The sequence below is a fragment of the Pollachius pollachius genome, assembly GCF_949987615.1.
Source record: "Pollachius pollachius genome assembly, chromosome: 6".
Lineage (NCBI taxonomy): Eukaryota > Metazoa > Chordata > Actinopteri > Gadiformes > Gadidae > Pollachius > Pollachius pollachius.
In genome coordinates, this window is record NC_136939.1 from 18,186,706 (window position 1) to 18,200,663 (window position 13,958).

A 13,958-nucleotide genomic window follows, 5' to 3' on the forward strand; every position below is an offset into this window, starting at 1 on the left:
ATAGCTTGGATAAGATGCTACACGATGCTAAGTACTATTTTTAAGTGCCAGGACGTACAACCTACAGTAAGGGCATGCATTAAGGGCCGGGCTGGTCCATCAACATGGATGAGCGTTGAGCAAGGCTGCATAGACCTGCCGGGGGCCCATCTGAACTCCCAAGGGTTCAGGTGTCTGGATGGAGATAGGGGTTGGGTGCAGCTGCACTTCTCCCAGATTCTAATTCCCATAGAGTTTTACTGAAGTCTTAAATGTCTTTAACAAGATGTTTGAAGAAAAAGTGTATTCTGTTTATATAAGGAATTTACCCTGAGAAAACCAAAATCCAAAGATGAGGCATATGACCAAAGATAATAACCAAGAATGAATTTGAACTAGAAAGTAACTTAAAGTTAAAAGACAGTGGAACAGCATTGACTTCCACACATAATTATGAAGTACTCAAGTACCAGTAATACAATCTCAGGGCTAGGATAATGACATTTTAGCAAATGGACACTTTTATTGGCACTGAACGCTGCCAAAGAGGACAGAAAGATCTATGGGGACCTCATTAAAGACCGGCAAAAACAAATGCCAGTTTATGGGAGATTAACAAGGATGGATGATGACTTCAAATCAAAACAATAAAGAGGCTTCTGAAGTATTTACGATCACAGATGGATACCCAAGACATGAGCCAAAACAACAAAAGCAACAAAGAAGAACAGGAAATTGTGCGTTTTTGTTGACACAAACATGACTCAATATATGTCCACTGCAGTGTCAACAACCTTATTAACACTCCCTAATACCTAATACATTTGCACTGCTCTGACCAACTTCCACATGCTGATGATGACACCAACATGTGATCTAACCTCTATATAGTGTAGTGGAGGATGTTCGTTAAATTGGATGTCCATTCTTTGTTCTGGGCCAGGTATAAGACACGGAAGATGTGAAGCTAATATAGTCGGTTGTCACCCCGATACCATCACTATCCTTCGATGTGTTATGCTTTGTATATGTGACGTGGGAGAAGACATGGGGCTCAGGTTTAGGTAAATCCCCTTGACTGGGAACCATTGAATGCAGCCGTTATTCTCATGAACAATAGAAATAAACCTGACTTGCGTGTTCCCATTTGAAGCCCAGGCTCTGTTCAGGAGGTCGGTATGGTCTGGTCCTCCGCGGACACCTGAAGATGGCTTTTACCAACCACAGGACGGAGAGAATGAACAGCGAGCTTTCACAAGGCGTGGCCGTGCTCCAAGATTTGGTTTCACTGCAGGATATTCTGCTTGTTTCTGTTTGAATTTTTGATATTCTTTGTTGTTACTATTCAACACAAAAGGGGGGAAACAAACATCTTTTTTTAAACTAGCTTACATTTCTTAATCTAAAAAAATAAATAAATTCTTCTTATTTAGTTTCGAAAAATAACACAGAAAGGGCGAATCAGGGGTCAGGTTTTACTAGCATCAACTGATCTATCAAGGGCATGGTGGTTCACCTTCTTTCTGTGTAGACAACACACACACAATGTTTGGTTTGAAGCCATTCTCATGTCTATCCCGGTACTGTAGCATGGCTGCTGTGTGTTCATGTGTTTCCTTACCGCTGACTCATAACCACTGACTGGCTGCTTTAATAAAGAAATATGCTTCACTCGGTCGCCACCTTCCTTACATTTTGAATCTGCTGCTCTAATATCGAACGCATGCCGTGATTATTCAACTCCGCTCGCAAATTGCTTCGGGAAGGCGTCAAATGAATAAATGTAAAATGTATTGACCAGCCTTTTAAGCAGCTGGAGCTCTGATGCTTCCGACCTCAGTATCACATCCTGACTCCCTGTGTCTCTGAGAGCTGAACATGTCTGTGTCCACTGGGGACGAACCCTGCCCCACCGCTCACACCCTGACTGTCTCTGAGAGCTGAACATGTCTGTGTCCACTGCACCCTCTATCAACGGGAAGCACCCTGATAGCAGCCATCACTACCCGGACACTTTAATGTTTCATGTCATAGGTCAGACTCCGTTTCATAGACCGTTTCATACATAATGCCTGCTAATTTCCATGCACAGAATCAGCCTGTGTGTGTGAATCTTATCTTGAGGGGAAGGGGGTAATGCCATTTCTTAACCTCCCTGATCAACGTTTTCACTGAAGGAAAAACGCCTAATTTGTGCATCATGTATCTGTATCACATTGGCCACACCGTTCACTGGGAAGCTAAGGTATTAGCTGTGTATAGCTCACATACACATACACTAACATACACACTCTATCACTCACACACACACACACTCAATCACAGTCACACTCACACACACTCACAAACGCTCACACACACACACACACACACACACACACACACCTACACACACACACACACACACACACGCACACACACACACACTCACACACACTCACACTCATACACACAAACACCTGGAATGATTGATGATCTTATAACAAACACACACACACACACACACACACACACACACACACACACACACACACACAAACAACTAAGATGCCATCTAAGGACAATAAATACCCACACAACCATACACACACACACACACACACTTCATCTGAGCTCAATTTCTGTGACAAAGCACACTCACACACAAACACACTCAAACTATGAACCAGCTTGAAAATCAATGAAAGTGTATTTTGTGTGTGTTTCTTTTGTAATTGATAAATGATGCATTGGAAACTGTTTGGTGACATTGGATACTAGGAAGAACCTACTGCTTGTGAACATACTGCTTACTGCACATTCTAACAAATCTGTAAAAAATATGTTAGGCCCCATGAGAAACAGCAGCTCAGCCTAATAACATGGACCCTGTACTGCACGAAACAACACGCATGTGTGAACAGCATAGTCAAACAAGCAGCCTGAAAATATGAATCAATTACCCTTCTACATCGATACTGTTCAGTGAAATGACAAGAATATTTCCTCTGAGTTGGTTTCAAAAGGCCTCTTGTCCTAGGTTAATACCCAATTGTGCATAAAGCCATGCAAGGTTCTGTTCATTATTGGTGTGATGTGTTGGATATTGGAATATTCTCTGCTTCTCTGTTGTATAATGCAGCTGATCTATCCTGTCCTGCGCTGGATTTGATTGTGATTGATATTCCCCATCTAAATGTCTAACAAGGCAGCCTTGCTGCACACGTTGATCTTAAGTCACGTTACACATTCAAACTTCCGCTGGTTGGCAGATGTCTTATTTAGAGTCTATGGAGAGATCCCTCCCCCTGTAATGTAAAATAAATGGTTACTGGTGGGAACAGGAGGGGGCGACCACTGCCAGGGCATTGGTGTGAGAGCTCCTTTATTGATCGGTTGTTGGAGCTCAGACTGTCCCTCTGGTATCCTTTGATGGTCTCAACTCCCTTCGGTTTTCAATCACCGACTTCATTCCTTATTTGATCTTTCCTTTTCTAGATCCCTTGACCAGAGGGATCCAGATGGTTGAATCTTGCCCAACTGTAATTAGGAGATGGATGTCCCACCACTCCATGCAGCCTAAGGGAGAAGGAGCTGATAGTCATCGGCCCGAGGCAACCACAATCCTAGTTTGAAGATGTCATGCTGGGCTCTGCTAAATCCTCAAGTTCCTGTGTCAAAAGTCTTGCTGTCTTGCTCGACTGCATGCTTTCATTTGTTTAACATGTAAAAAGTATCACCAGTTCTCCATTCTTTCATTTTTGAAATATTGCCAAAATCATATCACTTTAATTTGCAGCGGATGCAGGGACATCAACATATTTATATAATCTAGACCTCATTCCATTTTCTGGTATATCCAACTCCACTACGAAAAGCTGCCAGCCTGTGCAAAATGCCACTGCTAGACTCTACACAGCACATATTCTCCCCTCTCTGCACTGGCTTACATTAAATGCCAGGTCAGATTTGAAGTCGCTACTGCTTACCTTTAAACCCTGCACGGTTTCTACCTTCCCTACCTGTGATCAGGCTGGATGTCTGGACCCCCTGACAGCTACAGTGATCAGGCTGGATGTCTGGACCCCCTGACAGCTACTGTGATCAGGCTGGATGTCTGGACCCCCTGACAGCTACAGTGATCAGGCTGGATGTCTGGACCCCCTGACAGCTACAGTGATCAGGCTGGATGTCTGGACCCCCTGACAGCTACTGTGATCAGGCTGGATGTCTGGACCCCCTGACAGCTACAGTGATCAGGCTGGATGTCTGGACCCCCTGACAGCTACTGTGATCAGACTGGATGTCTGGACCTCCTGACAGCTACTGTGATCAGGCTGGATGTCTGGACTCCCTGACAGCTAAGGTTTGCTCACTAGCCAGCAGCCAGTCACCATGGACCTTTTTAAATTCATTTTTGTTTGACATAGTATTTCAAATAATGGCTGGCCATGTTCATTTTCATGTCAATAATTTTCCTAGGCCTTTGGGGGCTAAGGGTTGTCCTTAATATATAGTCAGTATAGTCCGTTTAGGCTGTAACTGTGATAAAGGGCTTTTAAAAAACAATGACTTCACACCTGGCATTAGCATGCATATTGGGCAATCGGATTCTATTTTAACGCATACCAATCCAGGTATAAATGTAGTCAAGACGAATCGGAGATCGTATCTGTCAACCCACATCAGAAGGGGGTCTTGGACACATTCTCCCCACATCAAACAGGATGGGTAAATGCATCTGACTTCCCAGGTGTAAAGTGGTAATAGTCCCTATCAAACTTATCTCTGTCTGCACCACTAGATCTTTATTTCTTTCTTATCAATATCTATTCTCTCTTTTACCTGTGTGTTTCTGTTATCGTCACCTTAAGGTTCAGCAGTAGACTGGAGCTGAAGGGTTCTTGGTTCCTGCCCAATGTCCGCATGCTAGCTGTAGGCATCCCTTATGCCTACTGACTGCTTCTTTATAATGACATGCTTTTTTTTTTTTCATTTCACTGTCATTTACTCAGTTACAGAGTATGCTAAATCAGAGCTTCTCAAGGTACTGATCTTTGGACCCAAGAGGCTGTGTGTGTCGGTGGGATCCAACCGCACACTCCAGTTCTATTGTGCCAACGTGTCAGGCCATGGCCCACCTCCAACTGGATCACAACCCAATTTGGGTTCCGACCCATCGCTTATGAAATGTGCTAAATGATTTCATAAATGATTTCATGATTTTCATAACAGCGATGCACCTTGTGTGGTCCCACACGTCACCAGATCCACCACCGCCCGCAAGACCTCGTACCTGTGTGAGGAGACCAGAATAGAACCTCATGTATTTAGGATGCTATGGTCAGTATCAGCTCAGCAAGCCCCCTCCCTGCTGCCCGTCCATCTGTCTGTCCAGACATCCATCTATTCCTTCTTGATCATCTTTACCTTCTCTCATCTCTCATCTCCAAATCTCCTTCCTCCTTCCAAATCTATTTTGAGATGCCTGTAACAGTGTGAGCTTAGGGGGCTGCCATCCAACCAGACCTGCACTAGGCCTGGAAGGATCTCTGAGACCTGCAACTGGAAATAACTGCTGCACAAATCTTTTCAAATCCCCCACAAAGCCAGGATCAATCGGACGTGCAGGCCTGCAGGAGCCACCTTTTTTTCTTCCTTCCGGGGACGGGCTCCGGGGCCCGGTTCAGGGGACGGGCTCGGGGCCCGGTCGGGGACGGGTTCAGGGGCCCGGTCGGGGAAGGGTGCAGGGGCCCGGTCGGGGACGGGCTCAGGGGCCCGGTCGGGGACTGGCTCAGGGGCCAGCTCTGTAGCCCTCCTCGTGGGCGGGGCCCACAGCAGCAGTCGGCCGGGCGGCTCTGTCCAATGGGACTTTAGCTAAGCTGAGTGAAATCAACCTATCCCTGCGATACCCTTGGGCAGCACCGGAAGGCTGCAGTGGTAGGGTGCCAGGCAGTAGCACAGAGGAGGGTACGTTTCAGATGCTCGTAGCCAGTTGGAACCGGCTGCATAAACTGTTACTGCTGTTATTTATGGACTTAGAGGTGACTTTTAATTGTCTCTGTAGCAGTTGACATCAAATCAGCAGATGGCTCTGCTCGGTGACATTCTGTGGTCCTCTGTCTAGGTGGACGATTAAAGTTAACTGTTAATTATTATTAAGATAACATGGTAATGAACACAGTGTACGTACCCAGGGGTAGCCTCCAGCCTCTGTACTGGCACAACATCACCGCCACTGCATCCTTGTTCCCAGTGGGGAAAGATTGAGCTGTAAAGATTACTTTCAAAACCCAGTTTTAATTATGAGAAATGCAGCAATTTTTTAAAACGCAGCTCAGAACCCCGTGGCTGTGACCGGATGAGGGCGGCGTCCCACGGGACAGAGAGCAGACCGGGATATTACATCATTAGCGTTAGAGTGTAAGGCAGAGCGGGGGGGAGAGAGCGGCTATTGTAATCACGGGCCGCCGCTGAGAAGGAACTGCTCATCCCAGGATGATGTTAAGTCATGAAGATCAAAGGACGTTCACGGGTTAGCCGACAGGCTAGGAGGAACACCAGAGAGCCGCTGGGGCCTTCAGCTGGGGCCGCTGCTTACATAGGGCGACCCGTCACTCCAGTTAAGCAGTTTAACGTATAGTCAAAGAAAACATTCCTGGGGTATTATTGGGCGGAGGGAAAGATTGACCACATGTAGGCTGTCCTCAGCGTGTGTAAGATGTGATGTGGTGTACCTGTCATTTATTCATGTAACGTTGAATGCAAAAAGACCCGTCACATTTCAAGTTAATGGGAAAATTGTGATTGATTTGTCTTGATAAAAGGAAAATCATTCGTAAATAAATAAAATAAATGGTTGTTCGGTTATAATCTCATTGGCTGGTTCATCTCCATATTATTCAGGTCGGGTTTGGCGGCTCCATTAGTTAGAGAGTGGTTAGAGGTGCAGTGTGCAGGGTTGATGGCGTCTGGCAGAGACGGGGGGCCGTAGCGGGGAGGGGGGGGGGACTTGGGCAGGTTGAAGCATTCTGGAAGAGCTGCAGAGGTCAAACATGAAGGGTGGCGCAGACATGAGAGGACAAGAGTCTGCACCAAAACCTGCATGGCCTTCTGGGAAAACCATCCTCCTGATGTTGTGAAGCATGAGTCCATTCTTAAGTCTCAGAAAGATTTTTCTATGGATTGACATTGTTTATTTAGTATGTATAATTAAGAGAGAAACTTGATTTTATTACTTCCTCTTTCTTACAGTTTTACCTAATTTTCAGACGAGTCATGTGAAAGATTGGATTCCATTGACCTCCATTGAACACCATGAATTAGGATTTTCTGCGTTCAGACTGAGTGGGAATAGTAGCCTAGAAAGATAGAACCTATAGGTTCTCTTCTATCTCTCTCACAAACATTCACTATCCATCCGTTTTCCTCTCCCCCCTCTCTCTAAAACACATCCCTCCGCTCACCACCCACCCACCTGTTTCATTCTCTACAACACGCGGAGAAAGCTCGCGCTCACCTCCGCCCTCCTTTCTCGCGCTGGAGCGCGTTCTGGTCCCGCCGTCACGGGAGAGGAGGCACAGGTACAGCAGCGGGAGATCCTTCCCCTCCTGTCTCACTAAAGCTTCTTTATCGAGTGACGCTAGAGCGCCAAACCAACAACCTTCTCCCGTTCCGCTCAAGCGGAGCGTGTTGATCTCACCCCGCCTTTGTCCATCGGATCTGGGATTGATCCGGTGATTGATCGACTCTTCCTAAAGCGACGGGGGCTGCGGGAGAGAGACTGCGCGAAAGGGGGGGGTGGGGGGGGGGGGTCGTCTGAATCACCAGGAGGGGATCAGGAGGATCTGTTACCGCTTATTAGATATGGCGACGTGAGATGAAGACACCGATTGGAGGCATGAACGCAGACCCGGGGAGATGAGCCGAGTCCACAGCGGGGAACACACTCACACAACCAGTTGAATCTGGTCTTTTTTGACTGACTAAAGTTGGACCCAGCGCTGTTGGACCGGCGGACATGTCGCTCTATTCTGGGAGAAGGTTCCTGGAGCAACTCCTCGAGACCATATGACGAATGTAGGAAACTGAGAAGATTGTGGCCGTCCAGCATCTCCAGCAACTCCAGCATCTCCAGCATCTCCAACATCTTCAGCATCTTCAGCTCATCACACGCCTCCTCGGTCCAGCCGTTGGATCGTTGGTTTCTTCTATTCCGGGGATCACTGTTCATCTGGAGGTAGGTGATCATGATGCTGTTTTGGTTTGGACTCTTTCAGATCTCGGCTTCTCATTTCAAATGTCACAGGTGATTTTTTTTTTTACCCCGCGCGACGGCTGCCGCTTCCCTCCGCACGCGACGGATGCACCTGTTGTCACGCCGGAGGTACGAGGCGCTGTAGCCGTCCTGAAAGATCCTAACGCTGGTTCATCATTGGATGACCGCCAATCAAAGCCTCGTGAGATTGATTACCAGTAGTTAAAGGATCCTAATACGGCTGGTGTTGTGTGTGCGTCCGTGTGGGCTCAGAGGCCTGCAGCTGGACGGTCCCACTCTGGTCTTCACTGGGCAGCGATCAGATGATGATCAAATCGACTGACCGTTCTCCCGCGATCCGTGGTGTGATTCGGATGCTTAACCCCTACTGGCCCGAATCTTTCAGCTTTTAGATCCTCCGGGGGGGACCGAGCGTCGGCTCTTACCTAGCGTTAATGGACAGCGCGAGTTGTTGCTCAAGGGACTCGGGTCCGAACCAAACCGCATCGGCAGTCATTACCGCTTTGGCTTCAAGCAGGGCTCATTTCTTTCCCCTTTCGACCGAGTTTTAAAACAGGCCTTTATGATGGACCAGCGAATGATTGGAATTCAGCCAGACCAAGGGCAAACACGTGCCCTCCTCTGAAACCCAGCGTCAAGCATGCGAGGACGCTCCCAGTCCCAGTCCCAGTCCGAAACGGAACAATTCGAATTAGCCAAGATGTGGACGGGAGCAGAGAGGTGCTGTCGGCAGGATAGACCGTTAAACCCGAGACTTGACCCTGGTTCCTCCCTGCTTGGAGTGGCGGGAGACGAGTTGCCGGTTTTCGTGGTTGTTGAGAAAAGCTCCGTAATGGGAACGCTGGTGGAGTCCAGTCTCCCCGGGTAAGAAGCCTTTCCCCGGGTATGAGGACTTGTCACAGTCAGAGGAGCATATGGTTGAAAGCCTCCGACTGTATGGCTCATTATGTAACTGTAGGCCATTATTGAAATGGAATGGGGGTTATTTTCGTGATTTTACCGGCAAGTATGACAGGATCTAAAAATCATCATCATCAAGAAATACAACATCAAAATGCAAATATGATAAAAAGGTATTGATTTGCAAGTTCAAAGACATATTTGGGTTGTGTGCATCTGTTTGTGATGTGCTGCTCTCTGTGTAGGTGTGTGTTTGGTGTGTATCTTTGTTTGTATGTGAATCATTGTTTCTCTATCTCTGTCTCCCATGTGCGAGAGGAGAGAGTGTGAATCCCCACCCTGAGATGGAGTTTGTGTGTAGCTATGTTTTGTGAATCTTCTCCCTCTCTCTCTCTCTCTCTCTCTCTCTCTCTCTCTCTCTCTCTCTCTCCTTGTGTGTGTGCATGTGTGTCTCCATCATGTATCTGTGTGTGTTTGTGCATGTGTGAGTGTGTGTGCGCCAGTGAATGGAAGCGTGCGTACGTGTGCGAGCATGTGTGTATGTCAGCGTGTGTTTGTGTGCATGTGCGTACCTGACAGAGTGTGTGTGCGTGCATATGTGTATGTGTGTACAGGGGTGTGTGTGCGTGCATACGTGCATGTGTGAGCGTGTGTGCGTGCATGTGTGTGTGCATGTGTGAAGTTCCGTGTTCAACCTCTTTTTCTACATTTTTGTACAGCTGCTTCTTCTTGAATGTTGATTTTAAAACAAACTCACCTTTGACAATGATGTTATCTTTGAAACATTCTTCCACATTATTATGTTCCATGGAGAGAACAGTTGAGGGGATCGGTTTTCCGCTCCAGACAAACCAACATTTCTAAATCAACAACAAGGGTCCATTGGTATTAACCATCAGCTATCACCGTTTTCACTACTGCCATTGAACACAAAAGCATTTTTCAAAATGAATCTCAAAGTTTAGCAGCTGGATAGAGGCGGAATAAAATACATAAAAGATGCACCTCACTGAGGGACTGGCACCCTGGGGTGCTGCTGACCCATGGATCAAACACCCAGCCTCCTTAGATCTCACTTCTGTCTCTATGCATGTGTGACCCCTGTCTGTCTACCTGTCTGTCTCTATGTGTTACCCCTGTCTATCTACCTGTCTTTCTCTTTGCATGTGTTACCTTTACCCCTGTCTGTCTACCTGTTTGTCTCTCTGCATGTGTTGCCTTTACCCCTGTCTGTCTACCTGTCTGTCTCTCTGCATGTGTTACCTTTACCCCCTGTCTGTCTCCCTGTCTTTCTCTTTGCATGTGTTACCTTTACCCCTGTCTGTCTACCTGTCTGCTTATGTCTGGACCCTGATGTGCCACCCTGGCCTCTTATCTATATTACCTGTCAACTGTAAATCTACTACCTGTCTCCTCCTGTCTACTGTATCTCTATACCTGTCTATCCACCTGGCTACGGTATCTCTTTTACATGTTTACGTTGGGAGGCGGAGAGGGGAGAGAAGTGCAGACAAAGAGAGAGGTACAGAGAGAGAGAGAGGTACAGAGAGAGAGAGAGAGAGAGAGAGAGAGAGAGAGAGAGGGAGAGAGAGAGAGAGAGAGAGAGGTACAGACAGAGAGAGAGAGGTACAGAGAAAGAGAGAGAGGGAGAGAGAGGTACAGAGAGAGAGGGGCAGACAAAGAGAGAGAGAGAGAGAGAGAGGTACAGAGAGAGAGAGGTGCAGACAAAGAGACAGAGAGGTACAGAGAGAGAGAGAGAGGTACAGACAGAGAGAGATAGAGAGAGGTACAGAGAGAGAGAGAGGTACAGAGAGAGAGAGGTACAGACAGAGAGAGAGAGAGACAGAGAGAGAGGGGGGATAGAGAGAGAGGTAGAGAGAGAGAGAGAGAGAGAGAGAGGTACAGGCAGAGAGAGAGAGGTACAGAGAAAGAGAGAGAGAGAGAGGTACAGAGAGAGAAAGGTGCAGACAAAGAGAGAGAGAGAGAGAGAGACAGAGAGCGAGGTACAGAGAGAGAGAGAGAGAGAGAGAGAGGTGCAGACAGAGAGAGAGAGACAGAGAGCGAGGTACAGAGAGAGAGAGAGAGAGAGAGGTACAGACAGAGAGAGAGAAAGAGGCACAGACAGAGAGGGAGAAGGAAGACGTGTGCAGGCGACTGGATGAGTGGGTGGTGTTTCTGCAGGACAATCGCAGAAGCAGATGGCTGATGAAATGCATTCTCATGCTAATATAATGCAGCATTAGCCCGATAAGACACATTCCATGTGTTTTAAGAAATTGTAGCGGTTTGATTGCAAGATTCAAGAACAGTCTTCATTTCAGCCAATTGACATTTTTATGATTGAAGAGAATAGATAGGAAAAATGATAAATTGTCTTTTAATACAGACACACATGTCTGTCTGTATTAATTCATATTTTGTCCAATTTGTTATTCCACATTATATGCGTGCATCTCAATGAAAGCAACTGGTTGAACCCCTGGTTGAAATGGATAACCCTCTAAATGGGCCCCTAAGGGCCCCTAAATGGAGTGACCTCTACACACAGGGCTCATAGAGAGGGGCCCCTTAATGGAGTGACCTCTACCCACACAGCTCACAGACAGGGGCCCCTAAATGGAGTGACCTCTACCCACACAGCTCACAGACAGGGGCCCCTAAATGGAGTGACCTCTACCCATACAGCTCACCGACAGGGGCCCCTAAATGGAGTGACCTCTACCCACTGGGCTCACAGACAGGGGCCCCTAAATGGAGTGACCTCTACCCACTGGGCTCACAGACAGGGGCCCCTAAATGGAGTGACCTCTACCCATACAGCTCACCAACAGGGGCCCCTAAATGGAGTGACCTCTACCCACTGGGCTCACAGACAGGGGCCCCTAAATGGAGTGACCTCTACCCACTGGGCTCAGAGACAGGGGCCCCTAAATGGAGTGACCTCTACCCACACAGCTCACAGACAGGGCCCCCTAAATGGAGTGACCTCTACCCACTGGGCTCACAGACAGGGTCCCAAAATGGAGTGACCTCTACCCACTGGGCTCACAGACAGGGTCCCAAAATGGAGTGACCTCTACCCACTGGGCTCACAGACAGGGGCCCCTAAATGGAGTGACCTCTACCCACTGGGCTCACCGACAGGGGCCCCTAAATGGACTGACCTCTACACACACAACTTCACAGACAGGGACGCCTAAAGGCCTCAGCTGGAATACTGGCCCACACTTGTACTCATATTAGCATAGGAAAAGCTGTGGATCAACAACTGAGAAACGATGTTATAGGGATTTAACCAGTTGAATTTCATTGAGACGATCAATGATCTCTACTTCAAGGTGTGCATATGCATAAAGAACACATACAGCAATGAGTCTCTCTCTCTCTCTCTCTCTCTCTCTCTCTCTCTCTCTCTCTCTCTCTCTCTATCTCTCTCTCTCTCTCATGAAATGAAATATAGTGACTTTGTTCACAGTGCTAATTCATTTTCCTAAATAGTCCCATGTTTTATGAAGTTTATTAGTGGCTCTCATCGCTACACTCTTGGTGTTTTCTGGCATCTTACAGCAACACAAATGGTGTCTGGCATGAGCTTGTACTTCTACAATGTGACTCGGTTATGTCTTAATTCCTTAAAACTCTAAATACAAAACTGAAAAGAGTCATTTATGCCAAAACTCCACAAATCTCTTGCAAAATGAAACACACTCAAAACCCTGTTCTCTCTTCTCAAACAGATTCTTTCCACCAAAACGATACACACAGCTATCATATGAATATCTCTCAGAGCATCACTTGAACACTGGTGTTATTATTTTAAAACACTGCCATCAAAATGCTGTTTATATATGTTTAGGTTTCATGAGGCATTTATATTATTTATAGAGTCAAAGCGTGAACTTAGAGTTCATACTGCAACATTGATAGAGGTCTGAGAATACACAAATGTTATAGTCAAACGGTGAACTTACAGTTGGTGCTGCAACATTGGTAGAGGTCTGAGAAATGTTACCTATTTAGTCAAAACTCACAGTAAAATGTCAACCACTGCAGCAAGAAAATGTTTAATCTGTCTTTCGGGGGACGTGATGAGGAGATCAGTTCACAAATACAGAAAGGTAATAAAGCAAGTATTTGCTTTATTGTTACTGTAATACAGTAAAATGCTCACTGAACTGAAAAACAAAACACCAGTTTTCCTAGCCCCACAAAAATTGAAAGGAAGCATATAACCAGCGGGGAAACAGTTGACACGTCTATAGCTCCTGATGGGCCGGAGGACCTCTGCTACAGCGCTATGTTCTCCAGCTCAGCAGGCCCTTTTCTTCTTCTTTCACCTCTCTCTGTTCTCTCTGTTCTGCATGCTGCTCCAGCACACTAGAGGTCACCTGAGGCCTCTTTTAGGCTCTGAAACATGATGAAGGCTGCGTTGCATCGCGTTAATTGGGACATACTACAGGTGATTTCACTGATTAGCACACTTGTGGTGCCGCCATCGACTCTTCGGCTCTGTTGATGCAGCGTATCTTCTCCTGCGCAGAGGATTGTGGGGCAGAGTTTTAAAAAAGCATGCTGGTTTGTAAATATGTTAAATGTGTGCACGTCTGAGAAAATATTTCTGATCATGTTATTTATACCTAAATGACATCAGTGTCGTTTTCCCACATTGAGGTTGTTTGAACGATGAAATAGATTCTATAAAGGTCCCCTACATACCCTTCCCTTATCATGCTACCGTTGAACGCACACTGGACAGCCTTTCCAAGCCTTTTTTCCAAGCCTTTTTCAAGCATATATGCCCTATTCCTCTATAAGCTATGGG